This window comes from Engystomops pustulosus, chromosome 5 (assembly GCF_040894005.1).
Source record: "Engystomops pustulosus chromosome 5, aEngPut4.maternal, whole genome shotgun sequence".
Classification (NCBI taxonomy): Eukaryota; Metazoa; Chordata; class Amphibia; order Anura; family Leptodactylidae; genus Engystomops; species Engystomops pustulosus.
In genome coordinates, this window is record NC_092415.1 from 61324840 (window position 1) to 61344320 (window position 19481).

Below are 19481 nucleotides of genomic sequence, written 5' to 3' on the forward strand. Positions count from 1 at the left end.
TTGGGTTGTCATAAGAACCAGGATTAACAATAAAGCTTCATTACAGACACATTTGATAACTGTTATAGCTGTTTATTGTAGCCTAGGACTAAAGTACAATAAATTACCAAAATCCAGAGGTCCGTTTGTAACTAGGGGTCGTATGAAAGTCAGGTGTTCTTAAGTAGGGGACCGCCTGTACAGGGAATGAACAGGAAGGAGACAGCTCCAATCCCTGTGCAGTGGTAAGACTGGGTTACTGCAGATCAGCTGTCATTTATTTCAAAGGGACCCATGCTGTAGTGACCAGAGCTGTCTGCTTCCTGTTAAATTCTCTAAGAACAGATGATTTTCCCCCTGCAAACACACCATTGTGTGATATAATTTGCATGCTGCAGACAATGTTGCGGGGGACATGTTTTCCAATATACCGTACTTGTTACAAATAAAGAGAAAATATTGTATTTCATGATATTTCTCTCCATCCCTAGATTTTATATACAAGTCTTGGAATAGTTTTCTCAGTGTGTTCTTTATTGTGTAAGGGACAATATTTCTATGGTTAGCTCGATTCATTTTCATGACAATGCCTCTAGTGCATTTCCAGTGATTAGCAACCAAACCTGATGGGGAAGGGAATAGAACTGCTCATAATGTATGCAAGTCAGAGAGAAGATGCTTCTGGACCAGCCACAGAGAGGTCAGTTAGCAGCTATTATGCCTTTCTTTACCTTAAAGGAAATCCACCATCTGCTTTCATGCATTGTGAACCAAACATACCTTGAGAATGTTGTAGCTACTCTGATGCAGAAACATATCTTGTTTAATCCCTGTAGAGTGTTTTTGCGGAATAATTATCCTAATTATGTACTGCTCCAGCCTTGTCCTGCCCAGCATAAGCAGAGAATAAGTCATCACTGGGTTGTACCTGATGGGAGTAATAAATCACTGCACCATCCCCCAGCTGCTGTGTAGGAGTCATCCTGCTCAGGTTGATTAGTCCTGTCTGGACAGTTCATGAAGCTGATGGGAGGCAACATGCAACCCAGCTTTCCCAAGGTACTGAATTTTATAATGGTTTTTTAAGCAAAACCACTCGGTTCAGGGATTAAACAAGATATGTTTCTGCATCCGTGTTGCTACAACATTTTCACAATACATGAAAACAAATGGTAGATTTCCTTTAAGAACACACAAAAGCTAGGACTGCAGGACACTGGGCCCCTCACATGAAACAGAACTACCCATTCTTCAAAGATAAGGCATCACAGAAGGATAACTATCATCCAGGGCACATAGACATTTTATAAATATGACTTTGATAAGCCAAAAGAATCTGTATGCCCAACATGTGCAATAGCCTTTTTGGCTAAATGAATAGCCTATCAACTAGACACACAGGTTTGTGTAGACTGTGTGAAGCACAACTATCCTTTGCTGCGTGCATTCACTTCTGATCTGATACAGATTCTGCTACTGACAAATTTCTCTCAGTTATACCAGCATGATGTACACCACTCCAAAGTAGGAATATACGACTGCATACAGAGATAATATACAAACATGTCACATAATAAGTCTCTCTTTCACATTGCTGCCAATCTACAAGCTGTTAGAAGGAGAAGGAAGCATTTGATATTTATACTATTACAGTCTTCAGTATAACTACATAAACTGTATCCCTACTTTCTTATATTCTGCATCACTACATTAGATTTCTCTCTATAGGGAAAACTACTGGTTTTATCTACAAAATACCGATGAAAATACAGACTTGTGAAAGTGCCTGAAAGTTGGATTTATGCAGCCATATTTGGTCTGGCCCAATTCTAGTCACTTATGCTGTGTTGGGACTCTTTTGACAAGCGAAGGGTATCGCTCATTCACCCAGGTGTTTGTACATACTCCAGAAGAGTAATGAAGGAACACAAGATGCTCCAGAATTGTATTTTATTTTGGAATGCCAGTTGACCCATTATGGTTAGCCACTGTTGTATAAAGAGTGTGCCTACTACAGGCTCATACAGACCGCAGGCGTGTGCTGCATATGAAGAGCACACGGTCGTGCACCACTGAGCTATACCAAGCTAGACAAGATGTTTCTTTTGATACACCCCCAGGGGTCAATAATAAAAAAAACAACTTCTTTGGCGATTTTATAAATGCCTTCATCAGCATTCTGAATCATTTCAGTAGTTTATAAAACTTGATTTTACATTACCCGGCTCCCTGCCAGCAGTGTGTGGTGAGTCCCGGAGGAGAGGTGGGGTGCAGCTGTAGCAACCTGCCTCTCAGTCTCCTTCAACTCCTTCCCCGCTTCCTACATGTGCATGGCGCACACATGGGAGATGGTGTGGAGTAGTGGAAGAATGCGTGAGGAGACTGGGACACAGGCACACACAGGCTGCAGCTGCCCCTCAGTCAGGATCCCTTACCACACACACTATTGGCTGGAGTCCTGGTAATGTGAAATGAAGTTTTATAACGTACTGAAATGATTCAGAGTGCTGACAGATGCATTTTTAAAATCAGCAAAGAAAATGCTATCGGGACTGGTTACCAGCTATAAATGACTTTCCTGGTGACAGCTTCACTTTATGGTAATTATCTAACTTTGGTATAAAGAAATGCTTGTTGCTGAAATAACCAAATAAAATGTGTTACCAGATCAAGCTTGTAGAATTCTTATTGAAGATCAACACCACACTAATTAGAAATCATGAAAAAAACCTGTCTCCATTAATAAAAATCTTCAGCCACAGCCATTAATGTTCTATGTCATGGGTAGGCAACCCAGAGAGCCACGGGATAAAAGCCAACAGGAGACAGATCTTCAAAGCCCTCCAATTACTCCCTCATCTCTCACTGCTTGAATGGCTTATTATACATTAATTTGCAATGTACCAACATAACCTAATTCTACTATTACACAAAATGAACATCTGTGAATCTCCTCATATTATGAGCTGGTGAATTCTTTTTTTTATTGTTAACCAGTAGTCTACAAACATTTATACAACAATCTGCTTCCCATGTTTAGAAGAATAACAAGGTGTAGATTAAATTTGGGAGATATAGAGCCATCAATTCACATTAACTCGTCAAAGATGTAAAGGATTCCTTTTCACTTTTCGTCTCCATAGAGTCCATACATTGAACTTACATTTTGGAATTACACAAAAAGGAAGGTTCTTTATTATTAATATTGGAAAGTGATCAAGCAACTTTGGCAAAGTTTTATGGAAAACTGCTGCTGTAAAATCTGCTGTTAATTGCTCATTTACTGCACATTCCAGCTCATTTCCTCTGTGAACAGAAGGCTAATGAACAACATTACAAGAGAACAACATTACGAGCAGGTCAAATTACACTCTTATTTCAGCAACACAAAAATATTACAATCATATCAACTAACTGGAGTCTATCAGATATTCACAACTGTCTATAAAAGTACAATGAAAACAAACTTGCAAGACCATGGAAATGGAAGAAATAAAATGCTTGCACTTCATGTTCAAGCTTTTCAACCAACATGAAGCGAATACGAACAACTATGATGCAAATAAACACCATAAAATGGGATAAACTTAATTTCTTTTTCTACATTATTACACTGTATGGAAGTTCGTTTATAATAATAAATAATTCTTTTATTTATTTATATAGCGAACACCGATTGTACAGCGCCACACAGAGTTTTTTCAAATAAGTCCGTATTCCCATGAGGCTCACAATCTAATCAACCAGTATGGGTTTTTTTTTTTTTGGAGTGTGGGAGGAAACAGGAGGACCTGGAGGAAACCCACTCAAACACAGAGAAAAATATCAAATATTTACGTACAATTTCCTAATATACAGTCATGTATCTCTTTAAGGGTACATTCACACGTGGTATGCCCGCAGTGCGGGCATACTGCCGTGTGCTGGAGAGGAGGAGGAGTTGGCCCCTCCTCCCTCCATAGAGAATAGCAACACACGGCCGCACACACGCCAAAAGATAGAGCATGCTCTATCTTTTTGCAGTGTGCAGCCCGGATCGGTGGCACACATGTGTGGCACTGTATCTGCGCCATGCCGCTATTGCCGTCTATGGGGGACATACATGCGGCCGCAAATCTGCGGCTGCATGTACGTCCCCGCAGACAGCCATGTGAATGAGCCCTTAAGGGTGTAGTCCCACATACCGGTAGTGCTGAATTTATAAACACAGCTCTAGAAGACGGGGTTGTGCCTCTGCCCGATTGCATATGCGTTTCATTAGAAGCGATCGGTAACCAGGACCCAGTATCTTTGCATTAAAACAATTCAAGTCACAGTGTTTTTGTTACCGATCGCTTGAGTTTCATAGAAACGCCAATGCAATTGGGCCGAGGTCCGTCCCCATACGCTAGCGCTTTGTTTCTAAAAGCAGCACTAGCAGTATGTGTGACCGCACCCTTTAGGTTACTGTGTGCCAAGCGTGTGTCTCATAATGAGCAGTGACTGTGAATTTGTATACTGCTGGTACAGTTCATTCAGTTCACATCACATCATCCACAAAAACTGTCCCTAGAGAAGTTGACCACCTAGAGAGAACAAAAATGCATTAAAAGACATAATGGGGCAGATTTACTTACCCGGTCCATTCGCGATCCAGCGGCGCGTTCTCTGCGGTGGATTCGGGTCCGGCCGGGATTCATTAAGGCAGTTCCTCCGACGTCCACCAGGTGGCGCTGCTGCGCTGAAGAGCATCGGAACGCACTCAAGTTCACCGGCCTATTTCTAGTGAAGGTAAGTGCAAGCTCTGCGGCACTTTTTTTTTTTTTTTAAATGCGGCGGTTTTTCCGATTCCGTCGGGTTTTCATTCGGCCACGCCCCCTGCTTTCCATCGCGTGCATGCCCGCGCCGATGCGCCACAATCTGATCGCGTGTGCGCCAAAATCCTGGGGCAATTCAGGGAAAATCGACGCAAATCGGAAATATTCGGGTAACACGTCAGGAAAACGCGAATCGGGCCCTTAGTAAATGACCCCCAATGTCGCCATCTTGCCCCCACTACAGCTGCAGCCTATTAGAATTTTTCCAATTCTATCATATTAAGATTCTAACCTTGGTCTGGATAAAAAAGCTTGTTATAGATGTTGGTAAAGAACAGTACGGCCTAGGTAACCTATTTACATACACACAGGAGATCAAAATGTACCATCACTTGATTTTTTCAGAAATAACGTAATCTTCAATGATCAACATTTGATGGATTTTTTTTTTGGAAGGAGTACACCGGGCCTATAGAACAGTGTTTTACAAAATTACCAATGTATAACTTTATTTTGCAAAAAAACATAATGATCATAATCAAAAAAACAGCAATGCTTGTTGAACAGAGATTATATTTGCATTTTCTGAAAGTTGCAACAATCACCAATCAGTAGGAAGTGCACAGACCTTTGCTTTAAATGAGCACATCGGCAGCCACATGACATCACTATTCTCTCTGCCCTGGTGTGAATTTTGTCCACTCTTCTTCCAGTCCCTTCCACATTTGTCACTAAAGATTCTCCAAAGGTTTTCTACTGGGTTTAGATCAGGACTCTAGGGTGGCCTTTTCAGGGTGCAGCCAGACGTTCAGCTTTTCAGATGCAGTTTTTGAAGCCAAAAGCAGATGTGGATGATAATGGGTGAGGACTTATCATTAAAAAGTGCTGCTCCTCCTCGATTTTCAGTCCACTGGTTTGGGCATCAAAAACTGCATCTGAAAAACTCAACGTGTGGATGCATCTTCAGTGTTTCAATGCTTTCTGTTTCAAGGAACAGCTTTTTTTTCTAGTGAAGGTAAGTGCAAGCTCTGCGGCACTTTTTTTTTTTTTTGCAGGCATTGTCCTGCATGAAAATGGCTGACTGATTGACTGATAAACGCAAGGAAGCAACCATGTGTTGTTCTGATACACTCGCATTTACTCTGCTATGTCCCAAACCATGACACTTCCTCCACCACCTTTCACTCACTTCTTTGTAGACTTTAAGGTTAAGTCTTTCAAAATTAAATGGGGCTCATTTACCAAGGGTCCTGCATCCACGATTCTGTCGGGTTTTCCAAAATATTTCCGATTTGCGCCGGTTTGCGTTGAATTGCCCCGGGGTTTTGGCGCACACGATTGGATTGTGGCACTTTCACGCAACAGAAATCAGGGGGCGTGGCTGTCAGACAACCCAACGGATTTAAAAAAAACGCAGAATTTAAAAAACGATTTGTGTCGCACTCACATGCATCAGGAAGAAGAAGGTGAACTCCGGCAGACCTCGGCACAGCAGCGACACCTGCAGGAACTCGGCCGCACGATCTTAGTGAATCCCGGCAGACCCGAATCCTCGTCAGACAACTCGCCGCGGAATCGCGACTGGAACGGGTAAGTAAATCTGCCCCAATGTTTCCCCACAGAGCCAAATAAATGCCAGATTAACACCAATAACATACAGATATCTTAAAGTTTTCTCTAATTTTAATCGGTGTGATTTTACAATGATCTAATTTGCATTTTTTTCCTGTAGTTTAGAATATATACACAATTTATGAAATAAGCTTATAATACAGATTTTATTTTTTATTTTTTACTCTTGTTAGGATATATTCACATAGGACTTCACAATTGACCTTTTGATGCATATACTGCATGCTTAGTAGCACCCTATAATTTGTCTTTAATGCTTTCACATGCAATTTCTCACGTCTGTGGCCCCAGCTGTCATTGAGTTTCTCTCCTTCAACAACTACTTTTAATCCCTAGAATACCTCCTACCCTATATTTAAACTTTCCAGCTGCTGTTCTGATAATGCATGTCTTCTAGGTTTAACTCTGCAATGGAATGAAAGCAGAAAGGGTTAAAGCTAACAGCATCATAGGCAAAGAGCAATATCCTCACACCTGCTCCTCATCACTTTAAGAGAAAATATCCAATATATGGAATCTGTGGCATCTTATGTGCATGCCACCCATAGTATTTAACCCTGGGCTCAGAACACAGATACAAGATCCTAATGACTCACTGCTCTCTTCTACAAGGAGCTCCTGCAACTATTTTTACTCCAATGTTTACAATAGTAACTGGCCAAGACTCGCGTGACGGGTTTGTGTAACAGTAGAATTAAAAACAAGCACATGCATACTTACAATCATTGTGTAAATAAACATAATAGAACTAATGGTTTTTATGTCATCTGAAAGGGGTGGCTGCTTTCAGTAAGAAGATATTGTTTTCACAACAAAAAAATTTTTTCAATGTGCTTTGACGAGATCTGTGTAATCATAACTTTGTATTAGTAGCAGCAGGACTGTAAAAATAAATTTTTATTCCAGGATTGTAGCTGGATTCTCTGCTGTGTTCAGAGAAGAGATCGCAAAAACCAGTGCACCAGATGCTCCAAATCTAGCTACAATCTAGGAATATTAGATATATTTTTATAGTCCTGCTGCTAGAATAAGCACACACACAAAAACAGGTATGGTTGAACCTGCGGACAAATTCCTACTAATTTTCCCCCATTTGTTTAAAGGGGTTTTATTGTTGTTCCCTATCCCCATGGTTGGCCCTCCACTATTCAAATTACGGGGACCCTGCCCCCACCTTATGGATGAAGTGTTTGTGCTGACGCTCCATTCAATGTCTATGGTAATGCCACTAACAGACAGGTGCAGCGCTCAGACATCTCCAGCATCTATTAAAGTACATAACTATTTCTGACACTTCATATGCAGAAAAAGAAGAGGGTCTACACATACAATAAAATTCCATGATACTTTTTCACTGTTCCAATTCCTGATTTTGCTTCATGTACAGATATCAAAATACAGACGGTCCGCTTCTTAAGGACACCCGACTTACAGACGACCCCAAGTTACAGACCCCTCTGACCACTGTGACCTGTGGTGAAGCTCTCTGAATGATTTACTATAGTCCCAGACTGAAATGATCACCTGTAAAGTGTCTGTAATGAATCTTTATTGATAATCCTTGGTCCCATTACAGCAAAAAATGTTGAAACTACAATTGTCAGTGGGACAAAAATGAATTTCGTCTGGAGCTAGAATGATAAAATATACTGTTTCGACTTACATACAAATTCAACTTAAGAAGAAACCTATGGAACCTAGGGACTGTCTGTACTGAGCAACCCACCTACAACAGAGACATTGCTGAAAATCATCAATCACTAACAGAACAGGTCCTATAGGTAGGACTATGATCTATGGCAGGCAATCGCTCATTAGAAGAGCAGTTTCTTTATGCATCTTAGTCAAAACAATATGCTGGCTCACAAAAAATATGCATTTTGGCTTAAAGAGACACCAAGAAGTGTCAACATTCTGTCGGTGAACCAGAAAATAGGAGACTGAGGCATGGTAACTTTACACAATGACAAATTCCAAAGATCGCAGAAAAAGCACCAAGACATTTAAACCACTTATGTAGGTTACGGCCCCAATTCCACACAGAATTTATTACCGACAGAGGAGTTTTTAGGTATGTTTTATTATTCTGTCATCCAATAATATTACAAATGACAAATCAGACAATATACATCGGATGGACGCTTTCTTAGCCTGAAAACAAAAAGGATATGGAGCCTAAAAAGAATGTAAAAAATAGGGAGTATTAGTGGGCAATGTTATGGGGTATTGTTCTATGTATTTTTTGTTAGGACATGTACTCCTTTGCTTATACTAGCACTATGGAGGTGGATAAACCCTAAGCTTGCATGTATGGGTATTGTAATACATGTAATTTGCCACATGTTAACCTTTATAACAAAATCAATAAGAGATTGATAGGAAAAAAAAAGGATATGGAGCACAGTTTCTCTCACTAGTAAAGGTGTGAAGTCTACAGAGTGTGTAGTAAAGTACATGCAAAGTCAAACGGCAGGCTGGGATTTTCCCACCATGCGTAAAAATAGAAAAATCGTGTTAAATCTGCAGCATAACATGGAAGCGCACAAAGCAAGATATACTGTGCCATTAAGATTTACACCTGGTCACAGTTACTGCTCAAGTTAAAACTTCAACATAGCACTGAGGTATAGTTTTCCATATCCCACCCTGTAAAACATATTTCTTTCCCAGAATCCCCAGAGCAGCCTTTAAGTCTCTGGACACTTGTAAAGGCAAAATATTCATAAGGAATTTAGTTTATTCCGTGACCTACATGAACGGCCTTGCACCTAGCCAAATCATTTCCCTACACAGTGCTGATGAGATGCAAACACATCTAAACAGTGCTGTCCACAGTTAGGAGTCTGTTCCATATGGAATAGATATAGAGTTTTGGCTATTAGCACTTTGCTTCTTGTAAGTCATACACTGATGTAAAGGGTGCTTCCTCACAAGGCAATGCAGAGGCAAAGTTTCCCACAGTGGAAAATATATTTTTATATTTCTTTCCCAAATAAGCAGAATGTAGATATAGTGTGAAGATGGGATACATGTAGATGTCAAGGAGAAGTATTCCTGGAAATAACCTTCCTCTTGAGGACATTCTGCCTACACCACTACTTAACAATACAAATGTAATGCGTAGGTAAATGCACTTTGATCATTGTTGAAATATTAATTCTGACATCTTCCTAATTACAATAACTTCCCCTTTAGCTCCGGCAAGGAATTATACCTGACTTACTCTGTCAGATGTAAAAAAATAATCACTTTAATAAGTCAGGTTTAGAGCAAAGCGTTCATTGCAAATCAGTTATTTCTGACATTGCCTTTTGCTGACAATTGCCTCCCATTGGGGTATTTCTCAAGGGGCAGATTTGTAGGAGAGATAAGCTGTGGCATTACCAAATCTAGTAGAAATCCACATGATTGCCAAATAATAGCCCCATTCAGATTAATGGAACTGACTGACTGTTTTTTTATTTTTTTGCCACAAAGAATGTTCTACAACAAAACTGACACATGTGAATATGCACTTATTGCAAACAGAACACAGTCTGGGCGCTATTCTGTAGAGTAGAGGCACTAATAAAACTCTTCTTCTTAAGGGCACTCCAGTAGCTATAGCAACCAGCAGAAACAAGAAGTAATTAAAAATGAAGAAATCTTCACCTACTGTACTGTTTAGATGCTATCCAAGTCATAGAGGACAATAATGCACTCATCTGTGTTTACTTATTAATCTGGTTCTCCATACACGGGTCCTGCATCAGGGTGCCAAATATATCAGCCCCTCTGATACTGAGACCTCGAGGAACACCAAGGGTCCCTAGCCTCATATTTTCTAAAATAACAGTAGACCAAGTGCTTAACGGAGATTAGGGAACATCAGTTATGAAGAGCTTGGGTTTTATTTAAGATCTGTATAATCCTTTTGTTTCATGCACGATGCATCGGAGAAATGCCTTAATCATTTATATATAAAGAGGTTTTCCTTAGGCAGGAGAGTGAAGATCTGCAATGTGTGCTACAAGGTGACATTACTCCAGGCAACTAGAGCAGAAATGGCACCCATGGCTTCAGGAAAAAGCAGCAAATATAACACAAACACTGTAACAAGACTGAAGAACTAGAGAAGATCCAAGAATTACTAGAAGCTGCTGGAACAATGTATCAGTACAATGCAGTATGCACTATATACATGTATATATTGTCAGTGGGGTTCTAACCACTAGGAACACTCATCGTATCCTCTTTAGAAAGGGATCTCATAAAGATGTAAAGAAATAAAGAGTTTATTTAGTAAGTAATGCCCTGTAATAAGTTTTGCTATTTCAGCAGCCAATTCACAGGAAAATACCAATAAAACAACTATTAAACATGACCATTTCAACCAAATAATAAAAAAATAGAGAAGCTAAGTACACAATGACTCTCCAGCCTTTAGCCTCCCTAGAGACTAAAGAGCCAAATGAAAAACACAGCGACTGCACAGATAAATAAGGGAAACATCCACTTTACGTCCACTTGCACATTTATTGCTCTTGACTCCATTTAAAAACAAGAATAAAAAAAAAGCTCTAATGCCATTTACTAGGATGTCATCTAACTTTGTGCTTTCATTTTTCCATTGACATAACATAAGCCTTGATGCACCAGGCAGGATAAATTCAATTTCCACTAATAGTCAAAAAAAAATTCAGCGCATTTTTCATATCTTAAATAACTCCAGTCAATTCTATACAAATGTAAAGCTTGAACCACACATGTATTTGCAGGATCTCATTTTACCATAGAGCCAATCAGTTCCCATACTTTGGTAATGAAGATGTTTTCCCAGTCGAAGCCGACCACAGACGCTACAGATCAGCACAGTGTCCGGCTGCAGTTTTTGGCCAAGTCAGATGACGGATTAATGAAAATATGAGATCTCTGAACTTAAATGATGCAGAATTCTACCAAACTGAAGTTTTACTTACTACAGATTTTACAGTTCATCACATGTGAATTATTTCTCTAAAATATGCATCCCCATCCACAAAAAAAAAAAAATTAATGGTTAATCCACATGTGGGTGTTTGCCTAAAATATATGAGCAGCTCTATTAAAGCAGACCATAGACATCAGCTGACACATCCGGATCCCCAGTGTGTTGCGATACTCTTAATGTGTCACTCACAGTCATTGCAAGCACGGTCCAGCACCTGAGACAGGACAAGATTGTGGCTTCTTCCCAGCACTGAGTCGAGGATAATGTGATATTTTTAACAGCGCATGTTTAATGGGGGTCAGGGGTGAAATGCAAAGCAAATCATAAGAAACTAGTAAAAGATATAACAATGGAAAGTGGGAACACGACAGAGGCAAACAAAATAATACAAATTTGCACATCACACAACAGTATAGACAAATGAGAGATCTTCAAAGAGGACCTGGCCATCTTCCTACCTTGTCTTATTTCGTAAATATGTGCATGACCAATTTTAGGCTTCTTGCAAATGAACATGTCCATCTCTTAGGTCACAAACAAAAGCGTTCTGCTTTTTCATCCGGTGTTTCATCAATGTGTAATACGTTGCTGAGCCACATGTCTACAAAAACAGTCTGTGCGTCATCCATACGTTTTTATGGATCTTCAAAGAAAGAAATGGAAGGCTGGCAAATGATGCCACTAGCTGCTTCCAACCTCTTGGAGGGTCACATGACTGTGCTACCGATAAAATGATCTCCAAATACAGACACCACAAGGTGGATACTCATGTGGCATCCATAATGTTCACATGGACTAAATTCATTACTATAGGCTCATACACATGATGTGGTTTCCACGGGCCATGTGTGAGACTGTCTGGCCGGTTTTTATTGCCGCAATTATCTGACTGTACCGCAGATCCTTTGTTTGTTTGCGTCCTGAAGAAATGCACAGTTTAAACGCATTGTTACAGGAGAGGTGACATGTTCGTTTAATGGCCTAATACCCAATAAATTCTGCCATGTTTTACTAAGTAATGTGTGGTTTGCATTACTCATTTTACACTTAGGAGTGTTATAGAAGCATTATTATACTGTTTTATGAAACTATGCTTTATTTATTCAGTAGAAATATTGTGGCATCCTTAAAGGGTTTGGAATCAAATACCGTAATAAGGTTTACCTGGTAAAGTAAAATCCCCTAACAGGCTCGTCCATAGTACCAAGCCTAGTAAACTTTCCCCTTTTGCCTGGAGGAGCTGTGGATCAAGGGACCAATTCCATGAACACGACTCCCAATTTGTGGAGTGGCATTCGGATGTGCCTGACACGCCCCTACGGATAGCATGGCAAAAATTCACCAGGGAAAGCACAATATGAGCGACCTTTTAGGGGATTGTGCTTACTGGTACATTCTATGTGTGGCCAATCCCTTTAATTTAAAGCAGCTAGGGATATAATCCTACAGGTGGGATTTATTATTCAATCCAGAAAGGCTTTATATTCTGATGACTGTAATAGGCTGCAGACACACATGGATCTCATGTTCACTGGTCCAGGGTTTGCTGCAGTTGAGCCAAAGCAAACAAGTAGTGGAAGGACTGCAGCAAAATGTGAACCAAAAAAGACACAAAAACTCCATGTGCGTCACCATCCATATACAGTATTATCTAAGAATTTGTCTTCATGCAAAATGTTAGCGGTGACCTTGCTGTATCCATTCTCTGCTGGCTGTAGGCAACATAACAAATAGACTTTCATGTAATCAGCATCATGTGCCCTCATTATTTTAAAAATGTATCCAGAAGTGATATTTCATGCAGCTTCTCACCTCTGCTCCTCCGATGAACTTGAACTTTGCTGTTTGTTCCCTCTACCCTCTAGGGAAGACATAGTATAGTAGCTGCCTGCCATATATATTGGTGACAACCAAATTGAAAAAGCCACAAGCGATCAGATTTCATGTCACGATTTTAATGGTGCAGTTGCGTTCCAAGTCTATTATTTGATGTTGGAAAGCTCAACTTTTCTCCTTAATGGCTCAGAGAACGCCTTGGAGCAACTCTTTGTCTCACTATAGTTGTTAAACCAAGTACTGTAACGGATCCGTAGCAGAGATCATTTGCAATGAATTGTGTTTTTTCAGCAAATTCTGTACAAAGGACAACGGAACTTACATGGCAGTGGAATACTAAGTCCGTCATTACTGGCGAGAAAAGGGGAGAGAAATGTAGTCCATTGTGTTCCCAGAGCACGGGTGTCACTTGTAATGTTACACACTCTCACTAATACTAAGTGACAGTCTGAAGCCTGCATTTATGGATACCGTACATGATATTTACTTTCCTTTATTTTTTGCCTTTTGCTTAATAAAAGCCAAGACATGGAAGCATTGTTACACAGTCTAAAGGGTCACACCACGAAGTCTGGAGCTGAATGCTAAATATGGGAGTATATAGGAAGGTTCATGGAGGATACTGAAGACATGCACAACAGCAGATTACAAATGACTACACAGGGAATAGCTGAGTTCCAGCAAACACATAAAGGAATCACTGTTGCACATATTTTATCCCTAAATTTAACACAATATCATGCTATACAATGCTAGGAAAAAACAGAGTACTAATGAAAATAGCAACCCTTAGAAAGCATGAAAACAACAGGGGGGTCCTGTGTTATACAATGTAATGTAATGTTTTGTGCGTCAATAGTGACCATAGCCATTTCCATTGCAAAGCTCCAATGGGGGCTTCTATACAAATCAGTATTGAGATTGGAGATTTATGGTATTTGTAGCCCCAGCAACACCTTCATAACACATCCAAACATGTCAAAAAACAGATGGAAGTTTTCATGTTACTATTAAATAGTAATAATGAAGTGCTGGAACGTTAAACTCTATATTGGCTTCATTCCTCATCTTTGGGATATGTCATAAATGTCAACAACAGGAAAAAAATTAAGGCCACCTGCACAATACTGTTGTCTGTCACTGGATGATTGTATATATATATATATATATATATAAATAATTTATTCTAAACAGAAGCCCGAACTATAATCAGCATTACACTGTGTTGTCACAGGGCAGAAGGGGCTCCTGGCATCACAAACCATTATGATACATGAAGTCCCATCCTTTGCACTGTGGTCAGTCCATCAAAACTGAATGGCGCACGGTCCGTTTTTTTTACAGATTGACCATAGTCATGTGCAGCCGGCCTAAGATTTTATTCTCATCTGTATCTGAAATTCCTTTAGAACCCAATGTCACGATTCTGTCAATAATGGTAAACAGAATAGCACAGCATGTCCAAAAGAAACTATTCGTATGTGGAAGCTAAAAAGAGATAAGCAGAAGGCTCAGACTTCAAACATGTAATTTAAAGAAGATGAGACTCTATGCTGAATACTCTATGCTTAAATATTGAAGAGAATTTTCTCTTAAAAACCGTATTACATCAGTGCGTGAATAGTTTTCACTTCTTAGCATTTACTGAAAGTGACAACCCCATTCATCGGGCAACAGGGGGTTTTACCCAGTCTTTACAGACCTACAAATGGCAAATTCATCTAATGGTGTCTGCAGTATTGGGTGTAAGAGATAAACTTAGTAACTTCTCCCAAGAGCAACTCAAGGACTTCTGTCCAGGTCAGCCTTTGTTTGTAAGTGTAAATAATCTTCAGTATATGATAAATGATACATATTGAATATACAATGTTAAAATAAATTCATACAAAGCTGGAAGTGGTATAAAACACTTATAAATACGTCAGAATGAGCTATGTCTTTGGAGACACACAGACTGCAATTACAGCATTGTGTTCACTCATGCGGAGAAGATGCCATCTTCTGTATAAAACACTTCCCTGCACTGCCCACTATGGGACCAGTCATATTCATTCAATTAGAGATGTGAAATCATACAGAAGATCCAGACAGTCACTCGCTGCCCCACCCTTCATTCCCATTACACAGTGTAGCATAGCCTGCACTATTATTACCAATGCTACATCCACACAATACATGGTGCTACATCATGTAATAAATACAACATGTGCACACTGTGTGTTATAAAAGTGTCAAGCCAGAAAATGAGGCCTAAGAACAAATACAGATTGGGATACTGTATATAGGGTGTGGTTACTGGGATATCTAAACCTGCAGCTGGAATAATAATTCACTGGGCAGAAATACAAAAGTTTCTGTAAAGTGACACAGTCTAAGAGTTGCCAATTTAATATATAGAAGACCAAAAAAATCTAAATATACAAAATCCAAAACATTTGAATATATTTTTACGAGTACAGAATCCAATATCAAAACAAAACATCTAAATATGTGCAGCATTCAATAAATGAGTAAGAAAGAAGTCATCTCTGCACTGATACCCATCCTCTACATCACATTATATACATGTGGTAGGTGTTACTGGCAAATATACATTAAACAAACAGCACAACAACACAATATTGTACTGATGGGTGTGAGTAATCGATTTGATCATGTAAAACAACAAATACATAAAGAAAACTCACATAAACAAGCAGAATGTGCCTATGGTTCACATGTAATCATGCAGAGCTGAATGGGTTACAGTGGTCCAGCATTCTCAAGAGACCCCAGGAGCTGGGGAGGGGCTGCAAAGGTCAGCATGAATGAGGGTATGCTTGAAGGATCTGCACAGGCCACTAGAGCCTTGTGTCAGGATCCTGCCAGAGGGATAGCACAAAGCTGAGTCCTGCAGGCTGTTGTGTGCACTTGTGGGTACCACAGCATCCGCAGTAATACGGGATGAAGATGGAGCAATGTATACAGTTATGATGGAGCCAGGCCGCAGCTAGTGATGCAGCTTGTGCATGTATACAGAGGCTACAGGCACAGATTCCACCTCCCTCCCTCAGGACTTGATAAAGTTGATCCCTACACATGGGATGAGCTCTCCCTCCCTGAGTAGCAATTGATTCTCCATCACTCCTAGTGCAGCTGTGCATAATGGAAGCCATATGTCCTGTACTTACTGCGAGGAGCAGCCCAGACCCTGGCAGGGACCTCCAGGCTTCCCGGTGCAGATGCCTGGCACTGCAGAGGTCCTACATCACCACACCCACCGCATTGCAGAAGCCACCAGCTGGGTGCCCACCATGACTGGGGAGAGGCATGGAGGGCAGGTAAGTGCAACCCCCCCCCCCCCTGATAACAGCACTGCTGGAAAGTGAGAGCAGCATATGGGAGGCGCAGGGGGCATCACCCTGCAGCTAGCAGCACACAGGGGGCTATGCAGAGCGCTGGGTCTATGTACATACCTGGGGTTCCTATGGATCTCGCTAGAATCGGGTCAGCACAGTGTGCGGCCACGCGTCAGCTGCCCGGCCCAGCACACACACACACAGCAGCTGCAGCAGCGGCGCCCCCTCAGCACTACACTGCGCGCCCCCTCTACCGCACGCCACAGCCAATAGCAGCCCGCACTCTGCTCTGGCCCCGCCCACCGGACGGGAAGCCCACCAATTACCGCAATGACAAGGAGCCAGGAGACAGAGCTAGAGCTCAGTCTACACTGTGCAGGAGAGGGGCGTGCGGGGGCTGCGCTCTGCTGCAGTGATTCAGCCCGCAGTAGTGTGCACAGCATCCTATGCAGCACACAGCTCCGCCCCGTGCTGCACGAGGAGGAGGGGGGGTGCATGGCCATGGTGCCCACCACTGCATGGCGATCACTAGCAGCACACACAACTTTCCCATTGTTACATCTGCCACAGGTTCTCACGTCTCCCTATGTTATCACAGTCTGATGTCTATTATCACACAATCCAACAAAGTAATTACATAGTATTTTACAGATGGCAAGTGCCAGGGGATAGCCCGCACCTTGGCTGCTATCCTGGCTAGTAAAATAAAAACAAATGTGAACAGAGCCCAAAGTGAAAATCACCCATGTACCATGGTTCTTAGAATGGAGGGCACAGGGCTGCACTGAATACAATACTTTATATTGGATCAGTGCCAATGCCCATTATTTTACCAGACCCTGCGACCAATCCCTTCAAAAGTACAGCATGTCCTGCAGCATGTTTTTCCGCAGATCATAGAATATAGTTATTGAGGATGCCTGAAAGCAGATCCGCTGTGCAGGACAGTTGTTAACACCTGCTTTTCACAGCCAATTTTGGCCACATCTCTGTGCACGAGTTCACATTTGGCGTTTGATTTGCATTTTGGAAATACAGTGCAAAGGTTCTACCCGCAATAACATGTTGCAGGAACACTGCATTTCCATCGCATTTAGTGAACTCAATGGAAACGTAGCGTTACCTCAACATGTGATCGTGTGTGGAGCCATTGAATTGTCTTTTATAGCGCAACGCAAACACCACGTGTGAACACGGCCTTTAGTGTTAGGGCTTTTCAACTGTCCAACAGAGGTATATGTTGCAAGTATTTCTTTACTGGGCCCAATGTATAGATATCAGCGGATTGTACTATTCCATACAGCAAAATACTGCCCTAATCTGCATAACAATAACTGGAAGTGTCGATGTAGGATAAACAAGAGAAGTACTGAGCACTTCATTGTGTTATCTAAATACATCTCAGGCCTAAAGAGATTTCCACACTCTTTAGAAAACACATGAGTGATCAGGGGAGGATTACAATATAATATGCTGACCCTGCTCCCGTGTTTAGTCACAGGGTTCATGGGATCCTGACATTTTGGGGCACATTTACTAAGAACTGTGCAAACTGCACTATGTTGTGGAAGTGCAATATGCACACCTCTGTTGGGCTTTGTATGATAGATCTGGCGCACATACTAACTGTGCATCAGAACGCCCATTTTCGTGCAAAAATTTGTGTTGCATGAAGAATAGAGCAGCCGTTACATAAAAGGGTCACGTGCGACACAAATGTGGCACAGGCACTTCTTAAATACCTTTGCAAGCAGTTTGTACTGAAAAGAAGGTGCAAAGTCAGCTAGAAAACTGGCGCACAGCCCTTAGTAAATGTGTACAAATGTGAGTACATTTTTAAAAAAGCTTCTCTGGGAAACTAAACCTCCCACAGAAGCTGATGGAGCAGTGTTTAAAGCATAACTAAACCTGTGGAGTGATTTTTATTTCAGAAATGTGATAATAGTGATAATATGATCATAAAATAGATAATAATGAAGTATATTACAAAGTTTACTAAGTAAAACGGCTTCTTTTTTGGCTTCTTTATCCTGCATTGGCAACTTCATACTAATAAGGACAGAATCTTTAACTCTTTACACAAACTGCTTAAATAAGGAAGAAGGGCAAGTAAAAAACGGACACTGGGCTTCCTTTAATAAGTATTTTAGAAAGTTTACTATTAACATCTGCATTATGTACTTTTGTTATGCTTTAAGCCCAGACTTCCCATAAAAAAAACATAGAAACCTGAATCTGCTGTCCCTGGCACTGTAAGGTACACTCACTTACATGGCTTAAAGTCCCCACAGAGCATAGTACATACACTGCCAAAGTGTTTTTGTATAAAAAATAGGTTTTACAGAAAAAAAGAGATGTCATTAGCATCTGCTATGTGATTAGGCAGTTGCCAATTGGGAGGGGCTGGAAAGGAGCAGTTCCCCCCCACCCTTGGGAAACATGTGACCTTTTCAAATATATGAATAACTCCCAACACTCGGGATTGGCTGGAGAGGAGCAGGGAGCGTCGCTAAGCCCAGTGATGGGCGTTTTCATATATTTGAAAAGGTCACATGGAGAAGCTGGTTCCCAAGCCCCTCCCATTTGGCAACTGCCTAGTCACACAGCAGATGCTAATGAAAGGTACAATATAACATATCTTTTTTTCTGTAAAACCTATTTTTTTATACAAAAACACTTTGGCAGTGTATGTACTATGCTCTGTGGGGACTGGGGGAGTGCTAAAAATGGGTCTCCTGGTGACAGGTTCCCTTTAATCAAAGCACAGGAAGGGCACCAGTGATGAGTGCAATGCAATTCATCAAACTCATCAAGTAAGAATCTGGTGCTGATAAAGGGTAATGTGAGACACTAAAAACAGGCCCATCAGGACCCTTTACTGTATTTTAATGAGGACCTGTCACTATGTTGCCAAGCAGGTTACCATCTTCC

General features: G+C 40.9%; 1 protein-coding gene across 34 annotated transcripts in view; it reads right to left on the minus strand.

Moving 5' to 3' along the window:
* The window catches only part of EPB41L3 (erythrocyte membrane protein band 4.1 like 3), a 144584-nt gene that overhangs the window by 108632 nt on the left and 16471 nt on the right, over positions 1–19481 (minus strand). For 4 of the 34 annotated variants that reach the window (XM_072152172.1, XM_072152170.1, XM_072152169.1 and 1 more), the window contains exon 1: positions 16668–16919. The exons of 1 other annotated variant lie outside the window; for it this stretch is intronic. The gene's annotated coding sequence lies outside the window, so the exon portion shown is untranslated. Of the gene's footprint in view, positions 1–16382; positions 16536–16667; positions 16936–19481 lie in introns of those variants that run through there. 29 more of the 34 variants (XM_072152157.1, XM_072152188.1, XM_072152156.1 and 26 more) reach the window with 19 other exon arrangements.